Source organism: Capra hircus, chromosome 16 (assembly GCF_001704415.2).
Source record: "Capra hircus breed San Clemente chromosome 16, ASM170441v1, whole genome shotgun sequence".
Taxonomy (NCBI): domain Eukaryota; kingdom Metazoa; phylum Chordata; class Mammalia; order Artiodactyla; family Bovidae; genus Capra; species Capra hircus.
Window position 1 is genome coordinate 34031784 of NC_030823.1, and position 17330 is coordinate 34049113.

The 17330-nt window shown below is 40.7% G+C and overlaps 1 protein-coding gene and 1 pseudogene across 4 annotated transcripts in view; both read left to right on the top strand.

The window, feature by feature from the left end:
- RGS7 (regulator of G-protein signaling 7) overlaps positions 1-17330 on the top strand; it is a 471995-nt gene that overhangs the window by 93104 nt on the left and 361561 nt on the right. The window lies entirely within an intron of this gene.
- Positions 6820-8053, top strand: LOC108637770 (annotated as a pseudogene).

A 17330-nucleotide genomic window follows, 5' to 3' on the forward strand; every position in this document is an offset into this window, starting at 1 on the left:
CCTTGCCATTTTCTCAATAGAAATCTGGGAAAAGAGGTGGGGTGAGTGGAAACAAAAGATGAGTGCATATAGCGCACTAGGTCAGGTGCATGATGCTTTCCTTGTGCCATTGCATATGACCATTATATTCTGATTAATTGCACACATGTGTGTGGGTCTCCTTTTCAGTGCCAGTGTCACATTAAAAAGGAGTGATCACAAATATACACATATTTACAAATAAGTTTAGTTATTAAAATCCATCTAGTCAACCCATGTAATGTCTACACTCATTTCCCATTGACACTTGAGAAAACTGAGCTTTGGAGAGTTTACAGAATTTATCCAGACTCACATGACTATGAAGTGACAAAACTGGTATCAAAACCCAGATCAGATCAATGGTAAAGCCTCTTTGTCTTCCTCCCACACCCACCCCCTACTTCTGATAAATTCATGCTGAGGTGTTCAGTTAATGTGCAGTTGAGTACAGAGGGCATTCTCTTTCTTTAATACTTGCTTTTAATTGGAGGATAATTGCTTTACAATGGTGTGTTGGTTTCTGCTGTAGGACAGTGTGATTCAGCTGTAAGTAGACATATATTCCCTCCTCGGGAGCCTCCCTCCCTTGCTCCCATCCCACCTTTTAGGTTGTCACAGAGCACTGAGCCGAGCTCCCAGTGTCACACAGCAGCTTTCCGCTAGCCGCCTATTTGACACGTGACGGTGTATATATGTCAGTGCTACTTTCCCAGTTCACCCCACCCTCTCCTTTCTCCTGCTGTGTCCACAAGTCTGTTCTCTATGTCTTCATCTCTATTGCTGCCGTGCACATAGTTTATCAGTACCCTTTTTCTAGATTCTCTATATATATATTCAGTTCAGTTCAGTTGCTCAGTTGTGTCTGACTCTTTGCAACCCCATGGACTGCGGCACGCCAGGCCTCCCTGTCCATCACCAACTTCCAGAGTTTACTCAAACTCATGTCCGTTGAGTCGGTGATGTCCTCCAACCATCTTATACTCTGTTGTCCCCTTCTCCTCCCGCCTTCAATCTTTCTCAGCATCAGGGTCTTTTCCAGTGAGTTAGTTCTTCTCATCAGGTGGCCAAAGTATTGGCATTTCAGCTTCAACATCAGCCCTTCCAATCAACACTCAGGACTGATTTCCTTTAGGATGGACTGGTTGGATCTATATATATATATGTATGTATATACAATATTTAATATACAATATTTGTTTTTCTTATTCTCTTTTTAAAAATCAATCTAACTTGAGAAGAAGCCAACATTTCCTTTCTATTTTGCAAAAAAAATATAGAAACAGAAGATTTTTATTTTGCACCCAGAGATAGTGAATAATGGGAGAGATGTTTAGGTATTTGGATTTCATGTAACTATGCTAATTTTCTACCTCTTTGCTATCTTTTGGTAAGCTTTTGTTAGAGAAGTTATTCATGTATCTTAAAAATTTAATCTGTTGGCTAGTGGACTGTGTCTGAGGGAAGTTTGCCCATGTTCTTTGGAATGCTACTTTGTTTTCAAACCATCTGAGTTGCACATTTGGCATCAGCTGCTGCTATTTTTCTCTTGATCATCTTGCCTATAGCAGTTGTGGGTGAGACATTATTGCATATGCACTCCCTAAAATACATACTTCTCATTTACAAACACTTGTACATATGAACCCTACTTGCTAATGTGGCATTTGATTTTTTAAAAAGATTTAGGTATTTATTGACTGGTGGGTCTTTCTTGCTGCATGTGGGCTTTCTCTAGTTCTGGTGCACGGGCTTCTCGTTGTCATGGCTTCTCATGTTGTGGAACATGGGCTCTAGCTGTTTGGGCTTCAGTAGTTGCGGCGTGTGGGCTCAGAAGTTGCCACATCCTGGCTTAGTTGTTCCATGGCATATGGGATCCTCCTGGACCAGTGATCGAACTGGTGTCCACTGCTTTGCAAGGCGGATTCTTAACCACTGGACCAGGGAAACCCCAGCATTTGATTTTAGAGGGAGATTTTCATATGTGTTTGCAATTAAGTGAAGTCGCTCAGTCGTGTCCAACTCTTTACAACCCCATGGACTGTAGCCTACCAGGCTTCTCCATGGGCTTTTCCAGGCAAGAATACTGGAGTGGGTTGCCATTTCCTTCTCCAGGGGATCTTCCTGACCCAGGAATCAAACTCGGGTCTCCCGCATTGCAGGCAGACGCTTTACCCCCGAGCCCCCAGGGAAGCCCCGTTTGCAATTAACTAGAACATAAAAACTGAGGTAGAAGACTGAGATACACTGCTGCTTTAACCTTTGCATATGTTCTAATGATATCTTCTTTGGTGAGATCGGAAATTCCTTGAGAGAGGATTCCAGCTGAGTTTGGATAAGTGATGACACCACCCCCTTCCAGTGCACTGTGTGGAAGGTGCCTCTGTGCTCTCCCTTGCCTCCATAGCTCCTGCTCTTACTTAAGTAGCACCAGGCACAGTCATGCCTCAACCCTGTTGTCTTCCCTGCCATTCCCTGTCTCCCCTCCAAGCAGGTTGTTTGAGAGTGTGTTTGATCTCTGATGCACCGGAAAAAATGAGATGTGATGAAGGCTTCCTTCACTTAGAATAAGAACTCAGGAACCCATGTGCTTTCTAAATATGCTTTGAGGTTACTCTGTAAATATTGGTTCACTCAATAAGTAAGATAAGTACACCCTTTTGTTAAGGCCTTATTTAAACTACTGTGTCATTGAATCTGAAACTATAAAATTGGATGAGTTGTATAGAATCTAATTGTTGAGGAAGGTTACTAGATGTTACTGTATGACATGGTGAGCATTATGAAAGAAACCTGGAAAGGCTATTAAGTGAAGTTCTGTTCAGTCGCTCAGTTGTGTCCGACTCTTTGTGACCCCATGAAACGCAGCACGCCAGGCCTCCCTGTCCATCACCAACTCCCGGGGTTCAGTCAAACTCATGTCCATTGAGTCAGTGATGCCACCCAGCCATCTCATCCTCTGACATCCCCTTCTTCTCCTGCCCCCAATCCCTCCCAGCATCAGAGTCTTTTCCAATGAGTCAACTCTTCTTATGAGGTGGCCAAAGTATTGGAGTTTCAGCCTTAGCATCAGTCCTTCCAAAGAAATCCCAGGACTGATCTTCAGAATGAAATGGTTGGATCTCCTTGCAGTCCAAGGGACTCTCAAGAGTCTTCTCCAGCACCACAGTTCAAAAGCATCAATTCTTCAGCACTCAGCTTTCTTCACAGTCCAACTCTCATATCCATACATGACCACAGGAAAAACCATAGCCTTGACTAGACGGACTTTAGTCGGCAAAGTAATGTCTCTGCTTTTGAATATGCTATCTAGGTTAGTCATAACTTTCTATCCAAGGAGTAATTGTCTTTTAATTTCATGGCTGCAGTCACCATCTACAGTGATTTTGGAGCCCCCCCAAAATAAAGTCTGCCACTGTTTCCACTGTTTCCCCATCTATTTCCCATGAAGTGATGGGACCGCATGACATGATCTTCGTTTTCTGAATGTTGAGCTTTGAGCCAAATTTTCCACTCTCCTCTTTCACTTTCATCAAGAGGCTTTTTAGTTCCTCTTCACTTTCTGCCATAAGGGTGGTGTCATCTGCATATCTGAGGTTATTGATATTTCTCCTGGCAATCTTGATTCCAGTTTGTGTTTCTTCCAGTCCAGCATTTCTCATGATATACTCTGCATAGAAGTTAAATAAGCAGGGTGACAATATACAGCCTTGACGCACTCCTTTTCCTATTTGGAACCAGTCTGTTGTTGCATGTCCAGTTCTAACTGTTGCTTCCTGACCTGCATATAGGTTTCTCAAGAGGCAGGTCAGGTGGTCTGGTATTCCCATCTCTTTCAGAATTTTCCACAGTTTATTGTGATCCACACAGTCAGAGGCTTTGGCATAGTCAAGAAAGCAGAAATAGATGTTTTTCTGGAAATCTCTACCTTTTTCTATGATCCAGTAGATATTGGCAATTTGATCTCTGGTTCCTCTGCCTTTTCTAAATCCAGCTTGAACATCTGGAAATTCACAGTGCATGTGCAGCCTGGCTTGGAGAATTTTGAGCATTACTTTACTAGCATGTGAGATGCGTGCAATTGTGTGGTAGTTTCAGCATTCTTCGGCATTGCCTTTCTTTGGAATTGGAATGAAAACTGACCTTTTCCAGTCCTGTGGCCACTGCTGAGTTTTCTAAATTTGCTGGCATATTGAGTGCAGCACTTTCACAGCATCATCTTCCAGGATTTGAAATAGCTCAACTGCATTTCCATCACCTCCACTAGCTTTGTTCTTAGTGATGCTTCCTAAGGCCCACTTGACTTCACATTCCAGGATGTCTGGCTCTAGGTGAGTATCACACCATAGTGATTATCTTGATTGTGAAGATATTTTTGTACAGTTCTTCTGTGTATTCTTGCCACCTCTTCTTAATATCTTCTGCTTCTGTTATGTCCATACCATTTCTGTCCTTTATCAAGCCCATCTTTGCATGAAATGTTCCCTTGATATCTCTAATTTTCTTGAAGAGATCTCTAGTCTTTCCCATTCTGTTCTTTTCCTCTATTTCTTTGCATTGATCGCTGAGAAAGGCTTTCTTATCTCTCCTTGCTATTCTCTGGAACTCTGCATTCAGATGCTTATATCTTTCCTTTTCTCCTTTGTTTTTTGCTTTTCTTCACAGCTATTTGTAAGGCCTCCCCAGACAGCCATTTTGCTTCTTTGCATGTCTTGTCCATGGCAATGGTCTTGATCCCTGTCTCCTGTACAATGTCACGAACCTCCATCCATAGTTCATCAGGCACTCTATCTATCAGATCTAGTTCCTTAAATCTATTTCCCACTTCCATTGTATAATCATAAGGGATTTGATTTAAGTCATGCCTGAATGGTCTAGTCGTTTTCCCTACTTTCTTTAATTTAGTCTGAATTTGGCAATAAGGAGTTCATGATCTGAGCCACAGTCAGCTCCTGGTCTTGTTTTTGCTGACTGTATAGAGCTTCTCCATCTTTGGCTTCAAAGAGTATAATCAGTCTGATTTCAGTGATGACCATCTGGTGATGTTCATGTGTAGAGTCTTCTCTTGTGTTGTTGAAAGAGGGTTTTTGCTATGACCAGTGCGTTCTCTTGGCAAAACTCTATTAGCCTTTGCCCTGCTTCATTCCGTATTCCAAGGCGAAATTTGCCTGTTACCCCAGGTGTTTCTTGACTTCCTACTTTTGCATTCCAGTCCCCTATAATGAAAAGGACATTTTTTGGGGGTGTGGCTTCCCTGGTGGGAAGGTGTGGCTTCCCTGGTGGCTCAGAGGGTAACAAGCGTCTGCCTACAATGTGGGAGACCCAGGTTCGATCCCTGGGTTGGGAAGATCCTCTGGAGAAGGAAATGGCAACCCACTGCAGTACTCTTGCCTGGAAAATCCCATGGATTGAGGAGGCTACAGTCTATGGGGTCGCAAAGAGTCAGACATGACTGAGCGACTTCACTTCACTTCACTTCTAAAAGGTGTTGTAAGTATTCATAGAACCGTTCAAATTCAGCTTCTTCAGTGTTACTGGTTGGGGCATAGACTTGGATTACTGTGATATTGAATGGTTTGCCTTGGAAATGAACAGAGATCATTCTGTCATTTTTGAGATTGCATCCACGTACTGCATTTCAGACTCTTTTGTTGACCATTATGGCTACTGCATTTCTTCTAAGGGATTCCTGCCCACAGTAGTAGATATAATGGTCATCTGAGTTAAATTCACCTATTCCAGTCCATTTTATCTCGCTGATTCCTAGAATGTCGACGTTCACTCTTGCTATCTCCTGTTTGACCACTTCCAATTTGCCTTGATTCATGGACCTAACATTCCAGGTTCCTATGCAATATTGCTCTTTATAGCATCAGACCTTGCTTCTATCACCAGTCATATCCTCAACTGTGTATTGTTTTTGCTTTGTCTGCATCCCTTCATTCTTTCTGGAGTTACTTTTCCACTGATCTCCAGTAGCATATTGGGCACCTACCGACCTGGGGAGTTCCTCTTTCAGTATCCTATCATTTTGCCTTTTCATACTGTTAATGTGGTTCTCAAGGCAAGAATACTGAAGTGGTTTACCATTCCCTTCTCCAGTGGACCACATTCTGTCAGACCTCTCCACCATGACCTGCCGGTCTTGGGTGGCCCCACATGGCATGGCTTAGTTTCATTGACTTAGACAAGGCTGTGGTTCGTGTGATTAGACTGACTAATCTAATCGCCCGAGGTCGGGGCGACAGCCAGTGAGGAGATACCCCTCGTCCAAGGTAAGGAGCAGCGGCTGTGCTTTGCTGGAGCGGCAGCCGTGAAAAGATACCGCACGTTCAAGGTAAGAGAAACCCAAGTAAGACGGTGCTGCGAGAGTGCATAGAGGGAAGACACACTGAAACCAGAATCACAGAAAACTAGTCAATCTATTAAGGGAAAGCAGAAGACAAATAAATCAAGCTTGTGAATTAGGGAATATTTCCTGATAACTGGACAGTGGAACTAAATTTTTAAATACGAATGGGCATTTACTAGGTGGAGAATGTCCACAGGATAGAAAGAAGAAAAAATGTATGCAAAAAAAAAGTGCAGTTTTAAGAGAACGATGATATGTTTAGGGATCTGCAATTAGTTTGAATTGATGGACTGGGCTGAACTCGAGCATCAAGAGAAGCTGAGCAGCTTCAAGGAGTCCAAGGGTGCCCTTGGTGAGCGTGTATGAACAGCTTATTAGCCTCTGTCCTAAAGGTACCTCATTGAGTTGCTAAACTTACAGTAATTAATTTCCACTGGCAAGTCACAGAGATAGTGGGCTAAAATATGTCTAATTCTGCTCAGCTTCTCTTTGAGACTCGAGTTCAATCCATTCATTGAAACATGTCCCCACAGCCCATCCCCTTACCGCTGCACAGTGTGTATGCAGTTTGTGTGGAAGGAAAACCTACTTTCTCTAGCCTGTCATCACCAGTTTTGCCACAGCCACTGGGAGAAGCACTGCTCAGTACTTGTCAAGGATGGTCTGGGTGTGAGTGTCTCTTGCATGGCTCAGGACTCCCTGCTTCAAATACCAGAGGACTTCTTGTTTCTGTTGCTGCTCAGTGAAGAATCGAGACAAATACAGGCACTACCTCTTCAGGGACTTCGTGGAGAGTCACTGCCAGCTCCAGCTGTGTCCTGGTGCAGGCTGCCCCATGGTTATCAGGGTACAGGAGCCCTGAGCTCACCAAGTACAGTGCCAGTGGTACAACGACGTCTTCTGTTTTAAGTGTCATCAGATGTATCATGCCTCCACAGACTGCGCTGCAATCTGGAAATGGATCTCAAAGTGTGCAGATGACTCTGAGTCAGCCACTGCATTAGTGCTCACACTAAAGACTGTCCCAAGCACAATATTTGCATTGAGAAGAATGGAGACTGCAGTCACATGCAATGCTCCAAGTGTAAATATGACTTTTGCTGAATATGTCTAGGAGATTGAAAGACCCACAGGAGCAAGTACTATGAGTCGTGAACTTGGTACAAGGTGAACCCTGACATTGTCAATCAGAGACAGCAAGTCCAGGGTAGGGAACCCCTCAAGACATTCTTGTTCTACTTTGAGAGAGGCACAGACATACCAGTGGATTCATGAGAAGATTCAGGAGAGGATCATGAATAATCTGGACACACTGATCGATCAGTAGTACCTACAGAAGGATGCCAGCTCTTGGACAAGTGTTGATATATACCCTGCAGGACACACCCTTGTGTGCATACTACATGGAGTCTGGACTCAGGAAGAAACTGAATACCAGTGGATTCAGCTGGAGGTTGAGATCCAAAACCTGTCATAAAAGGTGAAGCGTGTGGACAACTATGACCAGATGCATATACCAGAGCAGTGGAGGAGAACCCTGCTGAAGGGTTTTTGTGACACATAGGTTGGGACATGGACAGACTGGTGGGAGGAAGATGTGGCTGCAAGGTCTTGCAGTTGCCCTACTGCATGCTGCAGGCTTTCACAACCCTAGGCAACAGCCAGAGCCTCACTCCTAAGAGACAGTGGCCACATACCTCTTAGTCAATTTCTGTTTTGTTTTGTTGGTTTTTTTTTTTTTTCCATCTTTTCTTTCCTACCAGGGTAGAGGCCATGTTGAATTGGCCTCTTCTCAGGACCTTTAGTTCCCCCCAGCATGGTTGTTGGGAGGGGGGAAAGTTTTTCCTGAATGACTGGTAACAGTATAAGATCATTGTGCTTGTGCTTAGTCACTTGGTTGTGTCCGACCCTTTGTGACCCCATGGACTGTAGACTGCCAGGCTACATGGAGATTCTCCAGGCAAGAATACTGAAGAGGGTTGTCATGCCCTCCTCCAGGGGATCTTTCCAATCTAGGTCATTACAACCTATGTAATATTTAGTGGTTGTACAATTATATGAAAAAGGAAGGAGGAGGAGCAAAGAAACCATAGAATTACACAGAAAATTTTTAAAATAAATTGGCATTGGAATGTTAAAAAATAAACAGAAAGTAAGTGATAAAAGATGGAATCTTAAAATATCAGGAAGGAGCAAAGAACATGTTAAGTGAAAGTATGGGTAAATACAGTAATTTTCCTTCTCCTCTTCAGTTTTCTGTTATGTTTGACAATTGAAGCAGAAACTACAACTGTGTCTAATGTGGCTAAGTGCATATGAAGGAAATATTTAAGGCAACTATATTGTAAAAAAGAGAGGACAAAGATAGATAAAGTGAGTTAAAGTTTCTGTATGTCACTCAAGTTGGTAAAATAATGATACCCAAGTAGATTTTGATAAATTATGTGTCTATAATGTAAAACCTTAAAGCAACAAAAAAGGATTACTCACAGAAATTCACCTAACAAGACTATAAAGGTATCAAAATGAAATTTTATAAAATTTCAAATAATCCACAGGAAGGCAGGGTAACTAACGCATATGCAAAAAACAGAATAGAAAAAAATTACAAAGGCAGACTTAAGACCTAACATTTCAGTCAATCATTACATTAAAAATAAATCACTCAGTGAAAGGTTGTTGCTGAACTGCAAAAAGACGCCAGGATTCTTGGCCTCCTGAGGAGAAGAATTCAATCCTGGGCCAGAGACAAGGCTTGATTGCTCAAAGCTTTTGTGTAATAAAGTTTTATTAAAGCATAAAGGAGATAGAGAAAGCTTCTGACATAGGCATCAGAAGGGGGCAGAAAGAGTACCCCCTGTTAGTCTTCAGCTGAATGTTATATAGTCACTAGCAGTTTGTTAATGAAAGAAAGGAGTGTCTTAAAATTCAGAATGGCACCAGGCCCCTCATCCATAAGATGTATTTTGGGATAATCTTGGCACCAGATGAGTCATCCCTGGCCATAAAATGATTGACTTGAATCTTGTAGAAGGGCAGATTACCATACAAATAGTTTTGTTTACATAGATTAGGGGAACAACGTCTGAGTACAATATACTGGTTTGTCAAGTAGGTTCTGAGCCATTAGGCAAACTGACTTGAAGACAGAGTCTGGGATAAATGCATAGTACATTAACATAGCTTAAGACAAATATTTCCATAAGAAAAATACATTGGTTAACTCAAAATTTGAGAATAGTTAGCTTCAGGTGGAACCAGGTGTCATTATGGCAACACAGTATTTTAAGAGAAACCTTTTAAAATTTGTATAGAGAAGGGAAGAGAAAAAAAATCACTAGTTTGTTTCCTCCTGCCACTTAAGAGAGAGAAAAAAATGTCTGACACTTGCAGCCTATTTCCTCTGTTTGGAGATCCCTGACTTTCTTGTGTTTTAGTTACCCTCTCATCAAGTATACCAATAAAAACAGAGTTTGGCAGAGTGGATCTGAAAACATGACCCAACTATATGCTGTCTATAAGGAACTGACTTCAAACACAATAATAAACAGATAGAAAGTGAAGAATAGAAAAATTTATACAAATATTAAAAGAAACAATAAGTGACTATATTAATATTAAATAAATTAGGCTTCAAGGTCAAAAATTACTAGAAACAGAAGGGGACATTATGTAATGACAAAAATGTCAATCTAGCAAAAAGATAGCAGTCTGAAATATGTATACATCAAAAAGTAGTTGCAAAATATTTCAAACACAGCTCATAACATTGAAAGGAGAAGTAGACAGATCTACAGTTTAGCTTGAGACTTCAACAATTCTCTCTCAAAAGTGGATTAGAACAACTGGATAGAAAAACAATACGGGTGTAGAAGAACTGAGCAACACCTTCAACCAGCAGGATCTAATCAATATTTAAAGAATACTCTATAAGTAAGATATATATTTTGGTTCAATCCCTCGGTCATGTCTGACTTTTTGCAATGCTATGGACTATACAGCATGCCTGACTTCCCTGTCCTTCACCATCTCCTGGAGCTTGTGCAAACACATGTCCATTGAGTTGATGATGCCATCCAACCACCTCATCCTCTGTCATGCCCTTCTCCTCCTGCCTTCAATCTTATTATAAAGATACACACACACACACACACACACACATACATTTCCAAATCCTTATGGAACAATGCCAAGATAGACCACATCTTAGGACATAAGACTTCTTTCAGTAAACTGTAAATAATCTAACCCATAAATAGTGTGTTTTTTGATCACAGTGGAAACAAATTAGAAATTAATAACAAAATAACAATAGGAAAATCTCCAAACACTTGGCCACTAAACAACATAGTTCCAGATAAATCATGAGTCAAAAAGGAAGACAAATAGGAAATAGTTAAGATAGATCTGAATGAAAATGAAAGTACAGTATATCAAAGTTTGGAAGAAAAAGGAATTCTCTCTAAAATTGAACAAAGAAAAGATGTTTACTCTCACCACTCTCATTCAGCACAGTGCTTAAGGTTTTAGCCAGTACAGTAACTCAAGAAAAGGAAAGGGCATTCAGTTAGAAAAGAAGAGGTCTCTGTTTGCCGATGACATGATTGATTATGTGGAAAATTCCAGTGAATCTATGAAAAAGCTCCTAGAACTATGAAGTGAGTTCAGCAAGGTCATGGAATACATGATACAAATCTTAAACTCACTTGTATTTCTATTATCATAGCAGTGAAAATTGTGAACACCAAAATTAAAAATGCAATGCTATTTATAGCTGCTAAAGATAAAATTGTAATGTTATATATAAACATAATAAAACAAGATATATGTTGAAAACTGTGCAAAGCTGATCTAATAAATGAAAGATTTAAATGAATGGAGAGACATACTATGTTCATGGATTGGATGACTCAAAATATTACAATGTTGGTTCTCCCCTGAATTGATATATAGGTGAAATATAATTTCTATCAAAATGCCAACAAATATTTTTGTAAATATAGGCAGGAATGCTCGAAAATTTATAAAAGCAGAGGAATTAGAATAGCTAAAACCATTTCAGAAAGAAGAATAAAGTTGGAAGAATCTGTCTTCTCAATTTTAAGACTTATTATATAGCTACAGTAATCAAGATTGTGTGGTATTTTCAAGAGGGACATATACATAGATTAAAGGAACAGAATAGAGTAACCAGAAACAGACCCATACAAATATGACCAACTGATTTTTGACAAAATTGCACAATTTGAAGGAGAAAAGGTAGCATTTTAATTGAAAGGTGATGGGATAATTGGACACTCGTGAGGAAAAGTGAACCTCAACTTCTCATATTTCTCATACTAAAATTAACTGAAAATGGATTATGAGGTTAATATAAAGTAAACTGATAAAGCTTTGAAGAAAAACTTAGGAGAAAACTTTAAAAATAAAGAGTTAAAGATATTAAAAGCATAAAATATAAAAGGAAAAAGATAAAAGTGGACATCATCAAAATTAAAAGCTTTTGCTCTCTGAAATACCCTGTTAAGAGAATGAAAAGGCAAGCTTTGGATTAGGAAAGAATATTCGCAAACAATATATTTGACAAAGGACTACTACTAGGAATATATAAAGAGCTGTCATGATCCATCTTTGAAAAACCAAACAATGCAGCTTAAAAAATGGCAAAAGAAATGAGGTTTTTCACAGGACAAATGGCTGGTATATAAAAATATGTTCTACATCATTGCTTATAAGGGAAATGAACCTTATTGTTGTTAGAACCAACAATAAGAAGCAACTACACAGCTTCAAATGTCTAAAATAAGAAAACAGTAGCAACAGCAAATAATGGGAAAAATGCAAAGAAACTAGATAATTCATACATTGCTATTGGGAGTGCAAATTGCGATAGGCATGCTGGAAAATAATTTGACAAGTTCCTAAGAAAATAAACTTGCAGCTATTATTCTCAGTTCAGTTCAGTTCAGTCGCTCAGTCGTGTCCGACTCTTTGCAACCCCATGAATCGCAGCACGCCAGGCCTCCCTGTTCATCACCATCTCCCAGAGTTCACTCAGACTCACGTCCATTGAGTCAGTGATGCATCCAGCCATCTCATCCTCGGTCGTCCCCTTCTCCTCCTCCCCCCAATCCCTCCCAGCATCAGAGTCTTTTCCAATGAGTCAACTCTTCGCATGAGGTGGCCAAAGTACTGGAGCTTCAGCTTTAGCATCATTCCTTCCAAAGAAATCCCAGGGCTGATCTCCTTCAGAATGGACTGGTTGGATCGCCCTGCAGTCCAAGGGACTCTCAAGAGTCTTCTGCAACACCACAGTTCAAAAGCATCAATTCTTTGGCGCTCAACTTTCTTCATAGTCCAACTCTCACATCCATACATGACCACTGGGAAAACCATAGCCTTGACTAGATGGACCTTAGTTGGCAAAGTAATGTCTCTGCTTTTGAATATACTATCTAGGTTGGTCATAACTTTTCTTCCAAGGAGTAAGTGTCTTTTAATTTCATGGCTGCAGTCACCATCTGCAGTGATTTTTGGAGCCCCCCAAAATAAAGTCTGCCACTGTTTCTGCTGTTTCCCCATCTATTTCCCATGAAGTGTTGGGACCAGATGCCATGATCTTCGTTTTCTGAATGTTGAGCTTTAAGCCAACTTTTTCGCTCTCCTCTTTTACTTTCATCAAAAGGCTTTTTAGCTCCTCTTCGCTTTTTGCCATAAGGATGGTGTCATCTGCATATCTGAGGTTATTGATATTTCTCCCGGCTGTCTTGATTCCAGCTTGTGTTTCTTCCAGTCCAGGGTTTCTCATGATGTCCTCTGCATAGAAGTTAAATAAGCAGGGTGACAATATACAGCCTTGACGTACTCCTTTTCCTATTTGGAACCAGTCTGTTGTTCCATGTCCAGTTCTAACTGTTGCTTCCTGCCCTGCATACAGATTTCTCAAGAGGCAGGTTAGCTGGTCTGGTATTCCCATCTCTTGAAGAATCTTCCACAGTTTATTGTGATCCACACAGTCAAAGGCTTTGGCATAGTCAATAAGGCAGAAATAGATGTTTTTCTGGAACTCTCTTGCTTTTTCCATGATCCAGCAGATGTTGGCAATTTGATCTCTGGTTCCTCTGCCTTTTCTAAAACCAGCTTGAACATCAGGGAGTTCAGGGTTCACATATTGCTTGCTCCTGGCTTGGAGAATTTTGAGCATTACTTTACTAGCATGTGAGATGAGTGCAATTGTGGGGTAGTTTGAGCATTCTTTGGCATTGCCTTTCTTTGGGATTGGAATGAAAACTGACCTTTTCCAGTCCTGTGGCCACTGCTGAGTTTTCCAAATTTGCTGGCATATTGAGTGCAGCACTTTCACAGCATCCTCTTTCAGGATTTGAAACAGCTCAATTGGTATTCCATCACCTCCACTAGCTTTGTTCGTAGTGATCCTTTCTAAGGCCCACTTGACTTCACATTCCAAAATGTCTGGCTCCAGATTAGTGATCACATCATCATGATTATCTGGGTCTTGAAGATGTTTTTCGTACAGTTCTACTGTGTATTCTTGCCACCTGTTCTTAATATCTTCTGCTTCTGTTAGGTGCATACCATTTCTGTCCTTTATCGAGCCCATCTTTGCATGAAATGTTCCCTTGGTATCTCTAATTTTCTTGAAGAGATCTCTAGTCTTTCCCATTCTGTTCTTTTCCTCTACTTCTTTGCATTGATCGCTGAAGAAGGCTTTCTTATCTCTTCTTGCTATTCTTTGGAACTCTGCATTCAGATGCTTATATCTTTTCTTTTCTCCTTTGCTTTTCACCTCTCTTCTTTTCACAGCTATTTGTAAGGCCTCCCCAGACAGCCATTTTGCTTTTTTGCATTTCTTTTCCATGGGGATGGTCTTGATCCCTGTCTCCTGTACAATGTCATGAACCTCATTCCATAGTTCATAAGGTACTCTATCTATCAGATCTAGTTCCTTAAATCTATTTCTCACTTCCACTGTATAATCATAAGGGATTTGATTTAGGTCATACTTTAATGGTCTAGCAGTTTTCCTTACTTTCTTCAATTTGAGTCTGAATTTGGCAATAAGGAGTTCATGATCTGAGCCACAGTCAACTCCTGGTCTTGTTTTTGTTGACTGTATAGAGCTTCTCCATCTTTGGCTGCAAAGAATATAATCAATCTGATTTCGGTGTTGACCATCTGGTGATGCCCATGTGTAGAGTCTTCTCTTGTGTTGTTGGAAGAGGGTGTTTTCTATGACCAGTGCATTTTCTTGGCAAAACTCTATTAGTCTTTGCCCTGCTTCATTCTGCATTCCAAGGCCAAATTTGCCTGTTACTCCAGGTGTTTCTTGACTTCCTACTTTTGCATTCCAGTCCCCAAAATGTGCATTCCTGGATATTTTTATCCCAGAGAATTGAAGATTTTTTGTTATGTGTTTTTAGTAATTCACGTCTGACTCTTTGTGACCCCACCTATTACAGAACACCAGGCTTTCTTGTTCTTCACTATCTTCTGGAATTTGCTCAAACTCATGTTCATTGAGTTGGTGATGCCATCCAACCATCTCATTTTCTGTCATCCCCTTCGCTTCCTGCCTTCAATCTTTCCCAGCATCAGGGTCTTTTCTAGTGTGTGAGCTCTTCGCATCAGGTGGCCAACGTATTGGAGCTTCAACTTCATCATCAGTCCTTTCAATGAATATTCAGGATTGATTTCCTTTAGGATTGACTGGTTTGATCTCCTTGCAGTCCAAGGCACTCTCAAGAATCTTCTCCAGTACCACAGTTTGAAAGTATCAATTCTTTGGCACGCAGCCTTTTTCATCATCCAGCTGTCCCCTCCATACATGACTAATGGAAAAACCATAACTTTGAGTGTACTATTACTTTTGTTGGCATAGTGATGTCTTTGTGTTTTAATATGCTATCTAGGATGTCATAGCTTTCATTACAAGGAGCAAGCATCTTTTAATGGCATGGCTGCAGTCACTGTCTGCAGAGATTTTGGAGCCCAAGAAAATGAAATCTGTCACTGGTTCTACTTTTTCCTTTTAAGCCAGCTTTTTCACTTTCCTTTTCACCTTCATCAAGAGGCGCTTTAGTTCCTCTTCACTTTCTGCCCTTAGAGTGGTATTATCTGCATATCTAAGGTTATGATATTTTTCCAGCATTCTTGGTTTCAGCTTGTGATTCATCAAACCGGGCATTTTGCATGACGTACTCTGCATATAAGATAAATAAACAGGGTAACAATATACAGCCTTGCCATTCTTCTTCCCTGATTTTGAACCAGTCACTTGTTTATGTTAGGTTCTAACTGTTGCTTCTTGACTCACCTACATGTTTCTCAGGAGGCAGGTAAAGTGGTCTGGTATTTCCGTCTGTTTAAGAACTTTCCACAGTTTGTTGTGACCCATGCAGTCGAAGGCTTTTGTGTAGTCAGTAAAGCAGAAATAGGTGTTTTTCTGGAATTCTTTGCTTTGTCCTGATCCAGCGAATGTTGGCAGTTTGACCTTTGGTTTCTCTGCCTTTTCTAAACCCACCTTTGTACATCTGTAAGTTCTCAGTTCACGTATTGCTGAAGCCTAGCTTGAAGGATTTTGAACATAACTTTACTAGCGTGAGAAGTGAGCGCAATTCTCTGATAGTTTGAACATTCTATGGCCCTGCCTTTCTTTGGGATTGGAATGGAAACTGACCTTTTCCAGTGCTGTGGCCACTGCTGAATTTTCCAATTTTGCTGGCATATTGTGTGCACTTATTTAACAGAATCATCTTTCATGATTTTAAATAGCTCAGCTGGTATTCTATCACCTCCACTAGTTTTGTCTGTAGTAATGTTTCCTAAGGCCCACTTCATACTCCAGGATATCTGGCTGTAGGTGAATGACAACACTATCATAGTTACCTGAGTGATTAAGACCTTTTTTTTGTATCATCCTTCTATGTATTCTTACCATCTCTTATCAATGAACTTCCTTTGGTGGCTTAGCTGATAAAAAACTCGCCTGCAATGCGGAGACCTGGGTTTGATCCCTGGGTTGGAAAGATTCCGTGGAGAAGGGAATGGCTACCTACTCCAGTATTCTGGTCTGGAGAATTCCATGAACTGTATAGCCCTTAGGGTCACAAAGAGTCAGACACAACTGAGTGACTTTCACTTTTTTCTTATCTAGTCTTTCCCATTCTGTTGCTTTGCTCTATTTCTTTGCACTGTTCATTGAAGAAGGCCTTCTTATCTCTCCTTAATATTCTTTGGAACTCTGCATTCAGTTGGGCGTATATTTCTCCTCTCCTTTGCTTTTCACTTGTCTTCTTTCCTGAGCTATTTCTAAAGCCTCCTCAGACAACCACTTCGCTTTCTTTTTCTTTGGGATGGTTTTGTTCACTGCCTCCTTATGAACCTGCATCCATAGTTCTTCAGGCACTTCGTCTACCAGGCCTAATCCCTTGAATCTGTTTGTCACCTCTACTGTACTATATAATCATAAGGGATTTGATTTTGGTCAAACCTGAATGGCCTAGTGGTTTCCCTTACTTTCTTCAGTTTAAGCCTGAATTTTGCAACAAAGAGCTCATGATCTGAACCACAGTCAGCCCTAAGTCCTGTTTTTGCTGACTATATAGAGCTCCACCTTCAGCTGCAAAGAATATAATCAATCTAATGTCAGTATTGACCATCTGGTGATGTCCATATGTAGAGTTGTCTCTTGTGTTGTCGGAAAAGGGTGTTTTCTATGACCTGTGTGTTCTCTTGACAAGACTCTGTTAGCCTTTGGCTTACTCTAAGGTACTCCAAGGCCAAACTTTCCCATTACTCCAGGTATTTCTTAACTTCCTACTTTTCAATTCCAATTCCTATTCCAATTTCCTATGATGAAAAGGACATCTTTTTTTGATGTTAGTTCTAGAAGGTCTTTTAGGTCCAGAACTTCAACTTCTTCAGTGTTAATGGTTGGGGG